The sequence below is a fragment of the Manacus vitellinus genome, unplaced genomic scaffold (genome assembly GCF_001715985.3).
Source record: "Manacus vitellinus isolate BGI_N305 unplaced genomic scaffold, ASM171598v3 scaffold_25_pilon, whole genome shotgun sequence".
Lineage (NCBI taxonomy): Eukaryota > Metazoa > Chordata > Aves > Passeriformes > Pipridae > Manacus > Manacus vitellinus.
Window position 1 is genome coordinate 9548562 of NW_021939882.1, and position 6237 is coordinate 9554798.

Sequence of the window (6237 nt, forward strand, 5' to 3'; positions counted from 1 at the left end):
GGGTCACGCCGTCCTCTGCCTCAGTTCCCTGCCCCTCGGGGCAGGCTGTGTTTGAGTTGGGCTGCCAAGCTCAGCCCCTGTTTTTGAGCTGTTCTACCTTGCAGAGAGGCCCCACTGTGGGAAGCGAGTGGCAAATCCACTCTCCAGGGCTTATCCAGACTCCCCTTCCATCCTGGTGTCCTCGGCCATTCTGTCCCACAGCACTCTGACAAGCTCAGCAACTGTGATGAACAAAATCTTTTGCATAATCAATAATTAATGTCTGGGGTTTCCAAGCAGTTAATTAATCTCCTGGTGAATCGTGAAAAAAGTATTTAGGATAATTGTAGGTGTTTTCAAGCCAGGTGAGCAGAGGTTCAGAGTCAACCCAGGCTCTTGTGTCAACCCACATCCATCCCTGGAGAGCTTCTTGCTCCAAGTGATGCTGTTCATTGCCAGGGAGTGGACAATATTGATCATAAATATTTGCCTAATGAGATCATATCTGCTTTCCAGCATATGCAGTGAGTGACCTCAAAAGGCCTGGTGTCCTTTGGGTGAGCTCCCAACGAGCTTAATTGTCTCTCTGAGTCTTGCAGCTCTGGAGGTGACCTGTACTGGGGTGTGTGGTGGGGTCAGGTCAGTCCCAGCCATGCTGGGAATACTGGAGGCAGGGAACAGACCTTTGCTGGGGCACATCAGAGCATCCCACCCCAGTGCTCCCACCCAAAAGCTGGGAAATGCAGCACATAAACAACTCAGGCTCCAGCTTCAGGCCAAGATTTGAGAGTATTTCTCTGGTCACTGGTTTCGAATTCAGGGAATATCACAGGCTTCATCCACCCCAACCCCAACAAATTCTGACTTGGGAAACCTCTGCTAGGCTCACTACAATCTTCAGCAGCAGTTGGGCTTGGATACACCAGCCTCAGGCGAAGGCTTTGACCCAATTTCAAGCAACTTGGAGGGCTGAAAAGTCCTCGGAGCAGCTGTTTCTCTCTGTGCCTTTTGGGGACCCTGTGTGGCTCCACCCTGCTGTATCCTTGTGAGGTCTGGTAGATCAATCCCAACGCAGATCCGCAGCCATGGCTCCTCCCTGGTGACCAGGACAGGGCTTTGCAGTCCCTGACCAGGTCCCTGACAAACGTGCCTGTGTGCTGGGCGTTGCTCAGGTCCAGGCTTGCTGCAGTCCATGTACGTGTGAGCAGGCTGTGAGCCCACCCTCCCCAGCGCTGGCTCCTCAGCTCGTCCCAGAATAGCCAAGTCACTGACTCGTGGCTCATTTTGAACGATTGCCAAGCAGCTGCAGCTGTCCTTGACTTTATCTCTGCTCCAGTGTGGCTTTGCCCAGCTCCACAAGTTCACACTAGGAGACTCCACTCCCCCTTCCCAGAATAGAAGACACCCAGGGCCCAGCGTCAGCAAGTTTGGCAGCTGTGGGAAGTGTCATCCTTTGAGCAATCAGTAATTAGTCTGGTTGAAAGGCCAGAGTCCTTGTGGCTAATGAGTAGCTTGAGATGAGACCTACAACCTCCTGACCCTCTCTAAGTCTTGCTGGTGGCTTCCAAAGGCTTCCTGGATTGCTCTCACCTTTACGCTGGCTCACAAATGGCCTTCAGTCGTGGAAGCTGGTTCTCTCCAGCAGATCAGCTCATGGTCAGCTCTTGCTTGGTCAGATCTGGTTATCCCCTGTCCCTCCTCACACTGCCTGCTCCCCACACTTCCCTCAACCACATTTCCATCACACCTTCTATGTCCCCAGTCACTCGTGGTCTCCAGCCTGCCTGCCCACAGCTGCCACGTCTAGAACTGCTGCCTCTGTGACCAGGGCTGGCCTCAGCCAGTGCTGGTTGAAACACTGTAGGGACACTGTTGTAGGCAGAGGGAAGATGGTTGATGGTTGTTGATGATGGTGATACCCAGATCTGCTTCTGATGGATGGAGCTAAATCCTGTATCTCCAACCCCTCTTAATCCTGTCTTCAACCAGGAAAAAAACCATAACTCACCTTTTGGAGAGCTCAGCTTGACTATGTGAGCAGTGGTTTTTGGGTTTGTCTCATGCTGTGAGGGACTGTGAAATCAGCACAGAACAGATGATTCACCCAGGGGAAGAGGTTGATCAGGCAGCACTTGCCTTTCTGTGCAGGTGTTTTGTGCATTCAGCCACTGGTTCCTCAGGAGCAGACTGGAAAATGAAGGCATGCTGGGATTAAGGGATTTACCTGAGACCTCTCAAGACTCCTTTCCCCTTGTTTTACCTACTAAATATCTCTGCTTCCCTAGAGAAAGTTGAACTCTGGCAGACAGTGGCTTTTTTTCCTTCAGAGGTGTTCCAGGATGGGAATATTCACAGTCCTGTGTTATCCAGTGTCAGCAGAGGGATGGGAACACCTCGGACTGAGGTAAGTCAGCTGATTTATCATTCCTGATTCTTAGAGCAGTCCAGAGTATGATGGGATGGGATCCTCTCAGCTGCCTTGGCTTTTAGTGGGATTGGAATGAAGAGGGTCACAAGAGTTTGAAGTAGTTCCCTTTTTTTTTTTCCTTTTAATCCTTTTTTTCTCCTTTCTTTTTTTCTTTTCTCTTCTTTCTGAAGGTAGTTCTTCACCTTTTCAGGGTGGCAAGAATAGCAGCAGTGAGAGATTTATCCTTGGGGAGGGGAGGATGCAGGGGGATCCAACAGCAGCCATGCAGTACCTACGAGGAGGTTATTGAGAAGACAGCCAGACTCTTCAGAGCAGTGTATGGTGAGAGGAAGAGAGACAACAGGTATTAGGTAAGTAAAGAGAAGTTCAGACTGATGATAAAGACACACTCTTTTCCATGAAGGCAGCCAAGCATGAGCAGCTTGCCCAGAGAAGCTGTGCCATCTCCATCCTCTGAGGTTTTCAAGACCCTACTGGAAAATGAGATCTTACAGTGGACCTTGCTTTGAGCAGAAGGTTGAACAAGAGGCCTGCTGGGGTCCCCTCTGACCTGAAGTGTTCTGCCACACTATGATGAGGTCAACATGGGTGGGCTCAGAGGAATGGCAAACTGCAGGACTGCTCCACCTTCTCACAAGATGAACTCCAACAAGCAGCTGTTCGGGTTCCTGAAGGTTGGAAGTAGGTGGCTGGGCCAGGCTAAGGCCATGGATCACCAGAACTGGCTTCACAGAATCATATAATAGAATCCTAGAATAATTTAGGTTGGAAGGGACCTATAGACCATCTTGTTCCACTACCCACCCATGTGCAGGGACATCTTCCATTAGCCCAGGTTGCTCCAAGCTCCATCCAACCTGGCCTTGGACACTTCCAGGGATGGGGCAACCCCAGCTTCTCTGTGCCAGCCTGTGCCAGGGCCTCCCCACCCTCCCTTCCTCTGTTGTGATTTTTGGAGTTACCTTTTAGTCAGGCTTTTTCACAGCAATGCCAGTGCAGTCACGGGTGCAGTGAACATGCAGCAGCACAAGGAGGAGGTCAGGGAGAGAGAAGCTGGACCAACAGCTGCTGCAGGAACTGGTATACCAAGACACTGGCCTGAAAAGCAAGGGGTCCTAAAAGGATTGTGTGTTCTTTGGAATTCCTTGCTGGATCACTGAAATCTGGTCCGGGATAGCAGGGGTCAAATTAAATCACAGCCCTTATAGAAACAGCAAGACATGGAGAGAAAGGACTCCTAACTCCTCTGGGAAGGAGAAGAGTCATAGGGACTCTTCCACCTTTGCACAAATATCACAGAATCATAGAATCACAGAATCACAGAATGGCCTGGGTTGGAAGGGACCTTAAAGATCATCTCATTCCAAACCCCCACCGTGGGAGGAACACCTTCCACTGGACCAGGCTGCTCTGAGCTCCTCCTCTTCTGCACTAAGACATGGGGTATGATAGAGCCCACACCCTGTCCATGGCATCTCCTGGGCATGTGTCCCATCTCAGGATGCTCCCAGGTGTCAGAATGAAGCAGAAGGAGAACTACAAGGTCTGGCAGCTGCCCGGCTGTGCCTGAGCCGGAGGGACCCAGTGGGATGCAGAGAGATGCTCTCAGTGCCATCCCTGCTGTGCTGCAGGCCAGTCTGGAGCACTGGGGCCTTGGGGGACCACAGGGAGGCTGCAGTGCTTGAGTCAGTGCCTCTGAGCTCAGACTCTCCTAAAAAACCTGGGGACCACAGTGGCTGGGAAGGCTGGGGGTGTGATGTGATGCTCAGCACAGCCGCGGTTCCTCCCTCCGTGTTTGCTGTGACCTCCTTGCAAGGCAGCTTTTGGCACTGAGTTTCACATCCTCTCAAGATCTGCTGGCTATGGCAAAACAAAATTGGCTCTGCACAAGCTCCCAGGCTGCACACACGCACTTCACTGCTGAGGAGATGGAGAGGGCTAAAATTCCTGGTTGCTCACAGGGCAGGTACCTGTCAGCAGGGCAAACCTCACCTGGGGGGTGCTCAGGGTTCCTTCAGCTCGCTCAGCACCCTGATTCCAACTCAGCTTCCCCCTTCCAGCTCAGCTCCCCTCCGGGATGTGCTCTGCTTTGAGTGGGGAGTGCTGGTTCTTTAGCAACTCGACGTCCAGAAAAACCTGCAGTCACGCAACTATATATAGCCCGAGAGAGGCCGTGAATGCGGTGACGCAGTCTGGAAGTGCTTCCTGGCTCTTCTCCAGCAGCTGGGAGCAAGGCACATGGCTTTGGCTTTTTTAGGGGCAGTGGTGTGCAGGGGAGGTGGGGGCTTGGCAGCATGGTGGGCTCAAGGGGGGAATTCATCTTCTTGTGGCCCCGAGTGCAGGCTGGTGGGGTGAGCCAGCAGATGTGGTGTTGGGGCTTGGAAGTGGTTTCAGTGGGACAGAGACTTGATCCAGGAATCACTCAGCTGAAACCTCCTGGTAGATGGGTCTTGGAGCCAAGTCCTGATATGGAGACTCCTGACACTTCACACTGTATGGCTGGGGACCCCCTTTAGCCCCAAAACAGGGGTGAGGGCTCTCAGTGCTGGCACTCCTGGGAGGTCACAGGACTGGCTCTGGTCTCACCCCCTGGTTTCTTCCAGTCTGAGGACTGTAGAGTTCCCTGGGCTGCAAGAACTCATCAGAAGGGATGCACAGACCATCACCACCATTTGTGGCTCCATCAGGGCCAAACCAGGAGGAGCAGAGCACAGCAAGGAGCCAGGTAACCTCAGACCCCCTATACATTGCTCAGAGGGCAGATAATAAACTGGTGGAGACCTTGGACTGGACACCACGCTCAACCAGGGAGGCAAAGCTGGCTCAGACTAGTTGCTGGTTGCTGGGATGGAGTCACTGGGGACTGACACCTTGCTGGGTGCCACACTCATCCTGAAATGCAGGGGTGGTCAGGCTTGGCCACCTCTGCCTCTCTGGCAGCTGCTGGGAACACCCCCAGACAGGACCATGGCACTGTGTGTGCCCTTCCTCTTTTCCCCATGAGAGCTCTGCAAAGAGGGAACCGGGCACAGGAAGGAGCATCTCCAAACTGGCCTCCAAACCAGTCCTTGTCACCTCCCTGCTCCAGAGACTGGACTCCACACTGGAGGGGATCTCTGTGCCAGCAGCTCCTGCACTGACTCCTTCCTCACTCAGCCAGATGCTGCTGCCCCCTGAGCCCAGGGAGCTCCCAGGGCTGGGCATGGCATGAGGGATGGGGTGGTCTGCTGGCTGGTGGGAGCTGCAGGGCTTTGTCTGTAGCCCTGCTCATGACCCAGAGCCATGCTTGGTGCCTGGCTGTCTAGTGGGAACCTCAGATGTCCTTTCCAAGCCAAATGGTAGGTTACTTTGACAGGATTCCACCTGCCCAAATTCTGTCTGCTCCTTCAAGCCTTTTGGGGTGTGCCTGGGGGTGGTCACCCTGGTCAGTGTGCACTCCAAAGAGGGAAATCTGGCCCTGACCACTGCTGCAACCTGTCCTCAAGGAGGGAGTTCTGCAGAGACACGATTCCTGTGCCAAGGGAAAGGCAGGATGTTGTCAGAGCAGGCTCTCACATCCAGGCTGTGCTGGGAGCTGCAGTCATCACCCCTCCCTGTCTGGGTTTGCAACCTGGTCTGCAGGTTGCTTTTCCATGGACAGTCTTTGCCATGATAAAAACTTGATTGTTAACACTGTGTCCTAGTTAGAACATCTGGGACCAGTTCATCATTGTATGGGTGTAACCCAAAACTGTGTATTCTATAGCCTTCCATGCCATTTCCCAGAAACTGTTATCAATGAACCATTTACACTATCTGCACATAGAGCCTGACTCCTCAGGCTATAAACT

At 52.9% G+C, this 6237-nt stretch overlaps 1 long non-coding RNA gene across 1 annotated transcript; it reads left to right on the plus strand.

Annotated features, from left to right (window-relative positions):
* The first annotated feature begins 2019 nt into the window (after positions 1 to 2019).
* Positions 2020 to 6155, plus strand: LOC108639870. The gene is made up of 3 exons (XR_001920777.2): positions 2020 to 2383; positions 2578 to 2757; positions 5011 to 6155. It is a non-coding gene; the product is annotated as an uncharacterized LOC108639870 (long non-coding RNA).
* Positions 6156 to 6237: the final 82 nt, after the last annotated feature.